General features: G+C 47.5%; 1 protein-coding gene across 1 annotated transcript in view; it reads right to left on the bottom strand.

The window, feature by feature from the left end:
- Positions 1-14903, bottom strand: part of AGBL4 (AGBL carboxypeptidase 4) — a 1403755-nt gene that overhangs the window by 108022 nt on the left and 1280830 nt on the right. The window lies entirely within an intron of this gene.

The raw sequence follows: 14903 nt of genomic DNA, 5'->3' as shown, positions 1-14903 counted from the left end.
TAAGTGGCACAGACTAATCGGTTTGCGGTCCATCAGGGGCTGGAGTGGGCAGCAGACAGCAGTGGTCAGGGATGACCTCCTGGCTTTCTCCCCAGTCTGGAAATCAGGCAGATCTGAGTTCACATCCATGCTCTGTTCCCTCCTAATGTAGTAGGCATTTGCCCATTTTCTTTGGGGAATTCCTAGCATCTAACTCTGTGATTAGATGGGGCAGGATTAGGGAGAGTTCGTTCCTCCATCATTAAAAGATGATGACACTGTGGCGGTGCCTTTTCTCTTACCCCAGAAGAGAGATGGGCCCAATGACCTGGCATCCAGGGCAGCGGCAGGAAACCCAGACTCAGGCAACAGCTACTTCTGTCCAGCACTTAAATTTGGACTAGGTGATGCCACACTGGGAGTTGGGTCATACAGCAGTGCTACCGTGGAAGAGAGATAGATTATTCCTGCCAACAGCCAATTTTTCTGCCCTCCAGAGCTACTCTGTTAATTAGTTGTTTTCCAAGTCTGGTCTTCCAGCTTCTGCTTCATTCTGTAAGCCCCTTCCTATAAATTCCATTTTTGCTTAAGTGGCAGAGTCAGTTCCTGTTTCTTTAACTGAGAGCATCCCTAACCATATGGCTCTGTGGGCTAATTTATGGAAAATTCCAGCAGGCCCCTATATTGCCCACTTCCCAATGGCTGGTTACCAAGGAGACAAAACCATTGGTCTGGGTGCTGTTCCCAGAGAGCTCTTCCAGCCCGCACTGAGCATCTAAAAATTTGGAAGGGAACATTGTCATTGATGACAGGACTTAACCATAAACTGTATCCTTTGAGATGGTTAGCTTACCTACCTCTCCCTCTTCCAAACAAGAATGTCCTCAACAAAGTCTTGGCCAAGTCACCAGCCTGTTCCATGACACCTCCAGGACCTGGTACTCACCGCCTCCCCAAGCAGCTTATCCCATTCTTGGACAGCTCTGTTAAGAAAGTCTTCCTTCTCTTTAGCTGAAATTTGTCTTCCGGTGACTTCACCCATCAGTCTCAGTCTTGCCCCACGGAGTCACACAGAACAATGAGGCTACGTTAGGAAGACCAGAAGCTTTGGGAGTCAGTTAGGCTTAAGTTTTGGCTGTACTCCTTACTAGCTATGTGACCTTTTTAAAGTTTCTTTTTTTAAAACCCCTCTGGGCTTCTGTTTCATCATATGTAAAATGAGGATAACAACCTCGACCTTCTGGATTGCATACATGAACTAGTGTTTGTAAATGGCTCAGCAGAATCCTCAGACAGAATGAATATTGAATAAATGGTAGCCAGTGATGACAGTGGCAGTGGTGGTGACTGTGGTATCGTTGAAATTGTCTAAACCTAAATATCATCTACTCCAGGAAGGCTTGCTGACTTACTCTCCACAAATGTGGGATGGATGCTTCTCCTCTGCTCCCATGGCATCCACTGCTCCCACATCGGAGTGGCTACAGCATAAGATATAGTAATTATTGAGTCTGTCTTCCCCACTGGACCATGAATTCCTCAAGGGCAAGGATGATGTCTTACTTGTGTTTGTACTCCTGTGCCTGACAAAGAGCCTGGACTACAGTAGACATTAAAGACTTAGTTGTTGAATGAACATTTCATTCTTTCCCAAGCATTTTCCTATCTCATATGATACAGTTCTCACAACCCTCCAGCCACATAGGTGGATTCCGTTTTTCAAGTGGGAGCATTGAGGGCCAGAGAAGGTAAGGTAAGCCATTCCTCCAAGGTCGCCTAACCTGTACTCCACAGGGCCCAGACTGGAATCCAGGTGTCCTGGTCCTGGGCTCCATGGTCTTCACACCTGGCCATACTGCTTCCAGGAAGCCTCTTTGACTCAAAAAAGTGAGATTTGAAACTGAAGGAAAAGTGTTATTGGTGAGAGATCCTGAAAGATCCACTCCTTGATCCAGCCTACAGATGAAAGCAGAGTATGGCTGGTGATTCAAAGGCAACTCAATCCCCAGGAATCCTGGAGCTCTTTAGAAGCTAAAGTATTTGCGGAACTCTGAAATCAGTAGTACCTGTGCTGGGTTTTTTTGAGATGATTTTTAAAGACTGCTTCTATTGGCAACCAGTCTATCAGTAGAAAGACTGCTATTTATTGAAGAAAACGTCTTAGTAAAGTTGCAGGAGCCCTGGCTAGGGGCTGGGGGACAGGCCTCACCTCTAATATCTATATCATCTTGGGAAAGTCACCTCCCTCCCCTGGGCTCCATGCTCTTCTCTGTAAAACGAGGGTGTTATACTTCACTCATGGAGGACTCTTCCCGCTCTCTCATTAAGTGATTCAAAGCATCAATAATTGGGCTTTACCTCCAAAGTTAGGGACTTGGAGGAAGCATACATTTTGAATAAAGTGAAGTTGAAATACAAGGAGAACAAAATATTCTAGAAAAAGGATTGATACAGTTTTTAAAAGAAATGCCAAATAGTTAAGGGTTACCAATATCTTAACATTAATTGCATGCATTTTCCAACATTTGAGATTTGCATCAGACCCAGTCCTTGCCTCTAGGAGTTCTCACATTGCTCAGAGCTTTGAAGAGAAGATGGGAGTTTGCCAAAGTCAAGACATGAGAGAGCATTCCAGGCAGAGTTCATGGTATGTGCGAAGTGAGGGAAGTAGAAAGCTTGGAAATTCTATGCATTTCTAACAGTGTTATGCTTGTGTTTTATGCTTGTGTCCTTCCCTGGGCTATAGGCACTGGGAAGGCAGTGCTGGTGCAGGTTCTTACTCTTCAGTGGTTTCAGCTGCCTAAAGATAGGGGAATGGACAAGATGACCTCCGGATGCCTGGCTCTCACCCCTATGGTTGCCACTTTAGGGTCACTTAGTATGAAATCTGGGGTCTCTGCTCTGGGCCTGTGTCTCCTTGGTCCTCTACTATTCTGCTATTTATTTTCAAGGTAAAATTTCTGCATGAGCTCAAAATCAGGACTCATGTTCTGACATGAGTGGGGCTATCTATGGCACCAAGAATATTGAATATTTGACAATAGGACCATTCTAGAAAATCCAAATTTATGAAAGTCAAGTTTATATATAACTTCTTCCTCTTGAGCTGGAGATACTCTTGAGTATCTTTTCTTTCTTCTTCCAAACTGTGAGCCCAGTGAGGCCAGGGAATATGTCTGTGTCATGTTGCCTACCTCCACTCCAACTTCCCTACTATAGACTGAGGTGCTGAGAAGGTTCAATATATCTATTGAATATATAGATCATTGAATAGATGCACAAATGCATGAACAAATACCCAGAAGGTTTGTAAACGAGGTTTAGATAATTACTTGAAGACATATTTTGAAAAGTATTTAAGCACTTGTTACATGCTAGACACTCTCACAATAGCCAAGTGAGGTAGGTAGTGTTTATCCCCATTTTATAAATGAGCAAATAAAATCCAAGAGAGATATGACTTTGAGAAGGTCACTTGACAACTACTAGAATATAGAGCTGGGATTCAAACCCAGGTCTTACTGAACCCAGTGACCCTTTGAGGTCCCCCCAGCCATCAAGGAGGCTATGTGATCTGTGAAAGAGTTGCTAGGCTACTCCTCTGTCTGCTCTTCCTGTACTGCTCTCCTTCTCTTCTGCCCAGTGGCAGAGATACATGGTTCCAGAGAACATTATTTAAATGGCAAATAAATAGCTCCGTCTTGTGAAGGGCATCGTGCCTCATCCCTGTTGCAATAATGGCAGCTGGAATGAGAGCAATGATTTTAGTTCCCCTCCTTATGATTTCCTTTTCATATCCTCTAAAGGGTAGAGAAAAAGGCAGTTTGGTGCCTCCAGGTCAGTCTTGTCCTCAGCACGGTAGGGCTGTGTGCTCCTGGAAGGGAGGTGTTGACAAGCGGAGATGTATGGGGTGCGCATGCAATTGTCCCTCAAACGCAGCAGTTTTTCAGCATTATCAATGAGCTGCATTGGATTAAGTATATTTGCACCAAAAGCAAAATAAATATTGCTTTATTTAATGCCACTAAGAGGTTGGGATTCAATTGCCCTTGGCCTGAGGCACCTTCCAGCTCTATTGATTGGCCAGTGTCAGGATGCCAGACAAGCTGTCATCAACAGCTCCTGCAAAATGCTTAGCAGGTGGGCTGGGCTCTGCTGTGGTGGAGACAGAAGGGAGCGGGCAGTGTCCTTTGTCTCAAACACACACACAAGGGATAATTATAACAATCACCTCTCCATCACCACCACCGAGATATTTAAAGCATTTCCCTCACATTCCTTCTTAGATGATCACAACAAGGATGTGACCCAGGCTGCGGAGGCAGAGGAGGAGGATGGATAATTACATAGGCTCCAATTCAGAAGGATTTGGGTTTGAGTCCCAGATCGACCACTGAGTAGTTTTATGACCTTGGACAAATTCATGTTTTGCTCAAAGACATAAAAGCACTGGGAGGGCAGAGACTAAATCAATTTCATTTGCCATCGAGTCTTCAGTGTTAGCCCAGTGTCAGGTACACAGCCAACTCGCAGTTAAACTGAAGAAATGGAAATAAACAGAAAGGTTAAGTAATCTGCCCCTAGCTCCGCAAGGACAAGGGACAGAGGCAGGACTTGAACCTGGTGTGCTCAGCTCTAAAGCCTATGTTCTTAACCATCACTCTATTCTCTCTTAGCAGCCCTGGGAGTCAGCTCAGGGCCTGATAGAGGGACTCATGTGAGGTGAGGGGTGGATGCAACACCCTTAATTTTTTAAATAAATTTATTTATTTTTGGCTGCGTTGGGTCTTCGTTGTTGCGCACGGGCTTTTTCTAGTTGTGGCGAGTGGGGGTTACTCTTCTTTGCGGTGTGTGGGCTTCTCATTGCAGTGGCTTCTCCTGTTGCGGAGCACGGGCTTTAGGCAGGTGGGCTTCAGTAGTTGTGGCTCGCGGGCTCTAGAACACAGGCTCAGTAGTTGTGGCGCACGGGCTTAGTTGCTCTGCGGCATGTGGGATCTTCCAGGACCAGGGCTCGAACCCGTGTCCCCTGCATTGGCAGGCAGATTCTTAACCACTGCGCCACCAGAGAAGTCTCAACACCCTTAATTTTTAAATGGGGAAACTGGCTCTCAAATAGGACCTAGCACAAAAGGTACCTTTATGCAAATTGACAAAAGGTGCCCCCCCCGCCCCCGCTCCAGGCTGACAATTTAGAAACAGGTGCCCCTTCTGGGTGGGTGAAGTACAAAATGATGTCACTTGTTCTGGCCAGACGTGGGGTCGGGAGCAGAGTCACAGCCCATCTTGACCCCCTGACCAGGAGCCTTTGTGCAGTGAACAAATTGCATGTCCATGGGAGGCGGCCCTGGACCTGCCCAAGGTTCATAGCAGAGCCAGGATGAGCACTCAGGGTTCCGACCTCCAAGGATCAGCATGGTCTTGACCCTGTAGTGGTGGTCCTTCTGGCAAGGTGGTAGGATTGGGGAAGGGGGTGATGAGACCACACCTGGGGAAGGGGTCATCGCTAACACTAAACTCCCTGGGGACCTTTCTCCTGGAGCCTATTCCTGGTGGACAAGGAGAACCTTCATTGGAGTGCCCTCTCCCTTCCCGTGGAGACTGTGTGCTCCGGGATTCAGCCCCCTCCTTTCCGGCTCCTGCTGGTCAGCAACAAACACCCGGGCTTGGGGGGATTTTCACACTGAGGCTTAAAGCAATTCTGAGAGCCAGTCACCAACTAGAAGGACCCAAGATTTCATAAAACCCAATCTCCCCATTTCAAAGATGGGGAAACTGAGGCCAAGGTCACACAGCTATGTAAGGGTAGAGTTGAAAGTCCATTCCAGAACTACTGGATTATTTTTCTCTCTGTAAGAACACTTACAAAGAGTAAAAAGAACCATTTTAAAGGCCCAAGGGGGCACGTTTTCTAAAGGAGTGTACAGTACTGGCCCTTGGGGCTAGGAAGGCTATTTCCATTCCTTTAATGAAAAGAGGCAGAGGAAGCATAAGGGAAAGAAAAGTCCTTTAGGTCTTCACAGATCTGGGAGCTGGCGAGACCCTTGCCCACCTGGTCTGAGCCTGAGAAGCGGCTTAGGTTGTGAGTGTGGACTCCAGAGCCACACTGCCTGGGTAAGACCCTGGAGGGCCCATGGATTAGCTGGTGGCCTAACCTCTCTGTGCCTCAGCCCTGATCTGCAAAATGTGGATTCTGCCGACCTCAGAGGGTTGTTTAAAGGATTAAATGAGATCAGCCGTGTAAATGCTGGGGACACCGTCTTGTTTGACATAAGTGATATACACGTGTTAGCTGGTCTTAGGGTTTCATCTTGGTATGACACTCAGGGTCCTTCACAAACTAGTCCCAACTTATTCCTTAAGCTTCTTGCATCACATCCCCCAACCTGTACACCATGCAAGGCTTGCACATTATATGTCCTATGAGCTAGTTACAAAAAGGCACACCCTTCTGCGGGCTGGTGCAACATCTCCAAGTGGAAAGGCTTGTCAGCCTCCATCTGCCCTCTTAGCCTTTGCGCAGTGTGTGAACCTACATCATAGGCTGCAGCCCTGACCGTGTGCACTAGCCACTCCAGACCACCCGGTAGTCCTCAGGGCTCCTGTTCACTCGGGGTTCAGGCAGCAGGGCTCAGAGGCTGAGCACTTGGGCTTCGAGTCAGCTCTCTGGTTTTGACTCCTGGATCTCCCTCACATGGGACCTCGGGCAAGTGAGTTCACCGCTCTATGTGCTTCAATTTCCTTGTCTGTAAAATGAGGATAATATAAGAAGCTACTTCATAGTTTCATGGGGTTGTTGGGAGAAATCCCCCTTTGCTTTCAATCCCAATGGGGACTTTTAGTCTCCAGGAATCAGGAGAATGGCTCTTCGTCTCCATCCCCTCGCATCCTCTTCCCAAGGGAGGGGATGGAACTTATCTGACGGGTCAACCTGATACAAGGAGCAGAGACTGTTGGGCCTGGTCCTCCTGGCACAGCTTGTTTGGATCTGTGACCCTGCAGGGAGGGTCCGTTCTGTCCTCCTCTCCTCCACTTGGTGTGCCTTCTGGGAGGCAGCTTCCTTCCCGCTCAGCTTGTGGCTGGTGGGGAAGTTGAATTTTGGGGTGACGTATAAGGAGGTCAATTTTGGTCACAGATATAAGCCATGCCTTCCAAATTCTGCTTTTTTCAATAATAAAGCTAATATTCTGACCTCTATCTCTCTGACCCCTGTATCTCCTCCTACACTGGTGGAAGTGGGCTGAGAGTGGGAACAGGAGCATGACGAGTTCTCACCCCCACACGTCCAGGGGGAATAATACATTAAACACTATTAGAATAGGGTCCGAGAGCTTGTATAATTGCATTAATGTTTGCATTATTCCCATCACTGCTGTTATTTAGCATTATTATTCCTTTGGTAGAGAATGCGTTGCTCATCTCTCCACCCACTAACTCCCACTCTCCTCTCAGGAGCCATCTCACCAGCGCCTCCTCCTGGAGGGCAAGCACGTGGCCAAGCCCACCTCAGATCCCTGGTGATGCTCAGGACGAAGTCTGTGCCCGGTGAGCGTTTGCGCACAGGGCAAGGGGGACAGTGGGAGGTGAAGCTGAGGAGGAGCTTCCTGGATGCTGTGTCCGCCTTGAAGACCAGGCTAAAGAGTATAGGCTCTTTCTGATGGTCAATAGGGAGCCCCGGAAGGATCGCACATAGAGAACTGACACTATTCCAGCAGCGGTTTAGGAGCTAAGACCGGGAACGATAAAGTTTTTGATTCTATCATATTGTTTTGTTCCTCCGGACTCCCCAGCCGCTAATTCTGGCTTACTGTCTCCTCGGAGGCCTGTCTTCACTGTAGAATCAATTATTAAAGTCAACTCACTATCAACTCTAACTTTGAAAGGCTATTCAGCTGCTTGCAGGGACAGAGATGGGGAGCTGCCTCCATAGACATCCAGCCATCTGGCCTTTTCTGAGGAACCTGGCTGGGAGGCTCATTTGAATAATTGGTTTTAGCGGTGTGCACTCGTGGGTTAGACACCTGATTACGCTGCCTGCCCCAGTGTCCTTTCAGCCTCTGTAGAAACATCATGCAGGTTACATAAAGCGGGAGAGAGTCTCTGGGAGGTAAGTTTTTGTCTGGCCCCTGCGTCACTTGCGTTTCATCTTAAATAACTATGTGGCTCACTCCCTGTGTGACCTTGAGCAAGTTACTTAGCCTCCCTGTGGCTTGGTTTCCTCTTTGTTCAAAGAGGCAGCATGATTTCTGCCCAGTCCATGCCTCCTTGTAAGGTTCTCAGAGAAGGTGGGGTGGGGGGGTGAGGGTTGTGACTTAGCAGGAATGCAAGTGGAAAGACTTAGGTTGACGAGAGCTCAGTGTCAGATAGCAATGGGCATGTAGGCTGTACCAGGAGAAGTACGTCTCCAGAATTAGGCTTGTGATGGTCCCTTCCTTCTCCTATGCCACTAGCTAGCTCTATGAACTTAAGGGAGTTACCTAATCTACCTATGCCTCAGTCTCCTCATCTGTAAAATGAGAATAAAGAGAGTTGTTCTAAGAATTAAACAATACATGCAAAATACCCGGAATAGGGTCAGGCCCAGGAGGTTCAATAGATATTAACTATTCATCATCACCATCATCATCATCATCACCACCACCACTGTCATCATCATCAGAAACATCATCACCACTGTCATCATCATCATCATTGTCATCACCACCATCATCATTCTCATCATTATAATTGTTCCATCCTGGACCCCATGCCTCAAATACAGACCATGACAAACATCTGGAGTATGTTCAGAGCACAGCGGTAAGGACGGGGAGAGGGATGGATTTCAGATTACATATGAAAAGTTGTAAGGCTTTGGGGATGTTCAGCCTGGAGAACAGGAGCTGGCAGGGGTTTGAGTGAGTGAGGAGTGGGAAGGAGTGGGGACACACAATCCTCAAACAGCTGAAGGGTTACTATGTAAAAGATGGACTGAACCTGACTAATCCTTCAGGGGCAGAAAGCAGAAGTGATGGGCTATCAGGTTTAGCCTGGACATAAACACCCCCTAACAGTCAGAGCTGGCATCAGTGCAGCACTTCTTAAGGTTTCCCTGCCCTGGGTAGGGCACTGACAAGATGTCTTTGAGCTCCCATCCCACTCCAAGGCTGGTGAGGCTATGGAGAGGCAGCAACAGGGGGACATGAGGCCTGGGTGGGGAAGGAGGCACAGTGAGAAAGGGCTGGCAGATATCGCTTGGTGAGGCAACTTGCAATGGATCTGTTTCCATTTCTAGTTGATGAAAAATGCATAGTTTTATGCTGTCAAAGAACAAATAGAATATTGACATGTATTTTACATTTTACATAGCTAATTATATGTTCTATTCTATTTTGGACAGTTAAAAATGTTTCCCCCTTTGGATGTTGAGGTGGGCAAGGATGGTCAGTTCCAATGTCTGTGGGTGAGTGTGTGTATGTGTATGTGTCTTGTGTGGTGTGTATATCTGTGTGTATCTGTGTGTGTGTCTGTGTGTGTGCATGTATGTGTGCGTGTTGGAAATACTTCCCTTGATGTTTCACCCTCTGCCATACTTAATGATGTTTGCTGTGCAAATCTCTCCTTATCTCCTTTTATGTCTGGTGAACTCCTATATACCATCCACCCTTCAAAAACCCTCCCTCGTCACCCCCAGTCAGAAGGAAGCACTCCCTGCTTTCAGGATACAGTGTTTCAGGGAGATGAATCTGTAGCAGGCCAGGGTTGGCCTGCCTGGATTCATAAACCTTCCTGCTGGGGGACGTGGGGCAAGTTCCTTGGTGTTTCTGGGCCTCAGTTTGCTTTTCTAATTAAAAAGGGGCCATAATACTACCTCCACCTCAGGGCTGTTGTGAGGGTCAGAGGAGATGATATATATAATGTGTGGTTAGTAGGCACTTAGACATTAGCTCTGATTATGTCTAGGTCTCCACAGCCTCACACTCACGCCTCTAGTACAAACACTGGGCTTCTTATTGCCAAGGACCGCCTCTGATTTCCATCTGCTTCCCTAAGGCGTAGCACAGGGACCGACACTCAGCAGGCCCCTGACAAACCTTAGTTAAATTGGATTTACTGCGCTGGAGCATTCTTTGCTATGTGAGGCTCACCAGGGCCGAGAGACATAATGCGTTGCGAGTCTGCGGGTCGTAGCAGCATCCGTTTCCACCACAGGGTCTGCAGTGTCATGCGATAAAGCTGAATCATTTCTGCACCACCCGTGGAGGTCTGCTCCTCTCCCCTACCTCCACACTCCCAAGAAGCACTGAGGCTTCCCCAAAATGAGAAATTTCACAGCATCCTGCTATCCTTTGGGTAACTGCGTATTTTATGATGACTGATAGGCAATTACTATGGTAATATTGCAATTCAGCATGTGCGAGGTTTGGGAAATGAGAAATTATGGGTAACTACTTTGGACTCATTTCTATGGTAACAAAAAGTAATTGTCGTTAAATACCAGTTATATGGAGGCTGTACCTGGTAATTATAGATTTTTATGCCCAGAAACATAAATAAAACCAATAAATTTATGCAAAGGTCTATGACTATTTACTTATACGTGGCTCTATGGAATACACAATGACAAGCACCTAATTAAGAAATGCAAACCCAATGCAGAGTTTCGTATTGTCATATGGAGATGGAGAGTCTGTTTTTCAAATGCAAGGCAACTTGCACATCACACAGGCTCAGTGGGGTACAGGTGGGGATGGAGGTTGTCTTCTCTGTAAAGGAGGTGATGGGGAGGAGGACGTGGCAGAGAGAGAGAGCAAGAGTTGCACTGTGTGGGACAGCCACACCTACTGCAGGACAGTGAGAATCGCCAGCCATCATAGATGGACTCAGCCCATCACCCCCGACCCCAAAGGCCTTCCAACCACTGCCTTGTAGCTCGTGGCTCTGTGATACCTGAAGTTACAGCGTTCATCCCTCAAAGCTCCTAGGCCCGAGATCTCCCTAGAACTCTCCAAAGATGCTCAAGTTGCATTGATAAGTCATACCATTATTTTTTTATTGTGATAAAATACACATAACATAAAATTTACCATTTTAATCATTTTTAAGTGTACAATTCAATGGTATTAAGTATTCATAATGTTGTGCAACCATCTCCAAAACTCTCTTTCCATCTCGTAAAACTGAAATTCTATACCCATTAAACAATAACTCTCTTCCCCGCTCCTCACCCCAGCCCCTGGAAATCACCATTCTACTTTCTGCCTCTATGATTTTGACTACTCTAAGTACTTCATATTAGTGGAATCATAAAAAAGCTGTCTTTTTGTGTCTGGCTTATTACACTTAGCATAATGTTCCCAAGGTTCATCCATGCTATAGCTGTACCATTCTTGACAGAGCCTCTCCCTAGTGCTTCTACTAAGTGACGAAGAGTGCCTTTCACTCCATTTTCCTCTTCCAAGAGGGCAGGGGGAAACTGAGGCCAGGGGAGAGAAGTGTCTTGCCCCAAGACTAGAAGGCCCACGAGAGCGGGGGAAGTTAGACTGCTAGTTCTCTGCTCCCACCTCCAGCTCGTAAGGCACAGGCAGTGCCCGGGAGTGTGGAGAGTCCTGGACACACCATAGGACCTTGAATGGGCTCTTCACCTCTGCAGACTTGGTTTCCCCTTTGCTCAAATGGGTATAATAAAAACTGACTTTCCTTTCTCAGAGGGTCGCGGGAATGATCAAAGGTGGCTTTTAGATGTAATGTACAATAACAAAGTGTGCCTCTGAACCCAGCGTTCACTAAATCACTACAGCAGCTCGTCATAGTATTTATGTCGCAACAGCGTAAGATCAAAACAACTGGGGTTAGGAGGCCGTGTTGCTGAAAGTGAAGGGCTGGGAGCTGACGGCATGTGGTGATGACTAGTTTGCCTGGGGACCGTAGCTCCGTGCCATGGCATAGTTACGAAACACTGCTGTGGTGTGTATGTATTCATTCAGATAATATATATCAAAGGCCGGTTCTATGCTGGGCACCATGCCAGGCTTTGGGGATGAAGTCCTGCCTTCACGGAGTTTAGAGTCTAGAGGTGGGGACAGTCATCAAATAGATAATCACGTGATTACAAATTGGGGCCAGGGCTCTGAAAGGACAGTACAGAGTGCTCTGAAAGAGTGTAATGGGAGCCCTAATTTATTTTGGAGAATCTAGGCAGGCCTTTCTGTGAAGTGGCATTGAACCTCAGACCTGAACTGAAAAAAATGGCCAGTGTTGCTGGAGTGCAGTAAGTGAGACAGAGGGTATAGTTGTTCTGTGTTTTTGTTAGATGCCGTAGTATCATTGTTTCTACCGTTACACCATCTAACTGTCCTAGAGGGCTGCTGGAGAGTGCACTGTGGTTGCTGTAACTTTGGCCCTCTCTACTCCTCCCATAAGCCAGAGTCTGGGAGCGCATACAGTAGTCTAGTAAGTAAACACTGCTGCCCTCTTACATAAAACGCATTCTCTCTCATGGGACAGCTGCCATCATCGGCCATTAAATGCTAGAGTGCACCTTGTCTATTCTACTATAAATACCATGGAATAGGTACTTGTATTATTAAATAAAAGCTTTGCGTGATCAAATCTGGGAAGTGTTACTCTCCTTCCTAGACTAGATTACACGGTTCTTTAATGTGGAGGAAGAAGAAGGAAGAGGAGGAGGAGGAGGAGGAAGAGGAAGCGGGGTCGGGGGAGAAGAGGCGCCTGGAGGACAGGCCTGTCTGCTGCTCTTTGCTGGGTCTGGTGCGTGTGGTGCCAGCCGGCGTACAGGACAGCCCAGGAGCACAGCTTGGCTGGGGCACGCCTGCACCCCTGCCCACTCCTCACAGGCCACACGACTTAAGGCAGGTGATTCAACATCACTGAGGTTTGCGAGACTGCACGTCCTGAGGGGAGGTGTAGAGAGTGAAGGTCAGGGAGCACGTGAGGGAGGTGGGGCTGACCCCAGTGCTGCGAGGTGGTCTGTGAGTGGGGGGGGCTCTGTGTGCTGCCCTGAGGTTCTGACAAGCATCCTTCCTTCCCACCTGCCGCCTTCTGTCCTTTGCTCCTCCCTCCCGACTCCCTCCTGCTTTTCCTCCTGTACTCAGGCTAATTGGAGTAGGTTTTTATTATTTGCAAGCAGAGAAAGCTTCAGAGACGGTCCTCCATAGAGTTGCTACGAGGATCAAATAAGTGTGTGAACGCCTGACACACGGTGCTGGGTGGCAAGCGGAATTCGGAATTCTTGTAGTGGCATTTCCCAGACTGTGTTTCAGAAACCCTGCCGCCCCTGGGGACTGGGTAGCGGTGGAGCGGGTGAGGGGGTGGAGGGGGAGCGAGCTCTTTAGGAAAAGGGTTCTTTTGGGGAACACTGGACACTATATATTCCCCTCTTGGGATTCCCATTTATTAGCATATTCAAAACTGAAAAGTCTTATTGTGAAAGAACTTGTTGAACTTTGCTTAACTCTTGTGTTTCCCAAATTCACTTGAACTCCAAATCTTTTTTCCCCCATAATGCCTGGACAAGTCCCGCCAAACCACGGGGCACCGTGCAGGGGCTGGCCTATAGGACCTCTAAGGCACCTTGAAGTTCTCCATCTGGAGTCTTGATTACTATTTTTCACATTCTCCCAATCTTGAATGGTGAATTCTCATGATAGGCTCTTTGTTGCTACTCAGCTATTTTAGTAACAGGACTAATGCCTGTGGTTAGAGATTTTCTTCAGCTCTCATAACAAGAATCACACATTCTCACTAGGAGAACGCGGGGCTTTTAAACTTCGGTACAGAACCGTTTCTGAGGAGTGGAGCTCTTTTATCCTGAAATCCCCAAATCACAATATTTGGACAGCTTGAGGACATGTAGGAAGCAGCCAGCTCCCCAGCACCACCCCACTGGCCATCTGAAGCCCAGAGAGAGGAGGCATTTTGGCCAAGGTCACAGACCTCTTTCCAACAGGTCATCCCCGGACAGCGGATGACGACATAAATAAGTGTGTGTAGTGAACAGTAGTGAACTGACCTCTCTCTGACCACGGCTGCTCTTGTAATTAAACAGAAATGTTAACATCAATCAAATGGTCCTTCCACCAACATTATCACTAACAGTGTATTCTGTCCAGGGAAGGTGGAAAGGCACTGCTCCCAGGCCTGCAGCAGCCATAAAACCTGCCAGGGCTAATGAGCCATCGCTTGAGCCAATTAAGAGAGGAAGCAAAACTGTCTTTAATTAAGGCATCATGCATCCCATGGGTTCTCTGTAACTCATACCCAGGGGTACTAGGGAGCCCCTGTGGACCCAACTGTCACACTCTGGGAAAGCCTTAAACCAGCTCTGTTTAAAATGGACCTGATGGGATGTCAGGCAATGTGGTTTCTGGTCTGAGCTCTGCCACTGAACTTGGGCAAGTCCCATCTCATCTCTGAGCCTTAGTGCCTTCATCAGTAAAGTCATCCCTTTCCTTCTCTCATATCCACCAAATTCTTTTTGAGCATCTACTATGTGCTGGTCCCTGCTGATAGGCACTGGGGACACGAGGACCATTAAGGCTCAGTGCTTTCCCTCTGGTGGCTTTAGGACCAGTGGGGTCCATGCAATAGGATAAGACATGTTCAGTAGCCAGGCCTGTGGGAGCTCAGAGAAGGGAATGACCAATTCTGTTTGGGGGTTTGCAGAATGTTTTCTAGAAGAAGAGGCATGAGCTGAGTTGTGAGGAAGGGTTAGTGAGATGAGGAAGGGACCAGGAGGCTCTGGACAGAGGGCCTTTATGAAGCTAAGGTATCAGGCACCAACAGGACCTGTGTAAGGAACCAGGCCTTCCTTAGAGTGACCGGAGCCACAGTTCTAAGACCAGAGGGTGGGAGGTGAGGCACCAGGTCACACAGAGCTTTGCGTCAAAGCTGGGGAGTTTGAATGTTACCTTGAGAGTTGTGGGACT

This window comes from Eubalaena glacialis, chromosome 3, assembly GCF_028564815.1.
Source record: "Eubalaena glacialis isolate mEubGla1 chromosome 3, mEubGla1.1.hap2.+ XY, whole genome shotgun sequence".
In the NCBI taxonomy this organism is placed as follows: domain Eukaryota; kingdom Metazoa; phylum Chordata; class Mammalia; order Artiodactyla; family Balaenidae; genus Eubalaena; species Eubalaena glacialis.
Note: the sequence above shows the minus strand (reverse complement) of the source record. Positions and strands in the feature narration are given on the sequence as shown.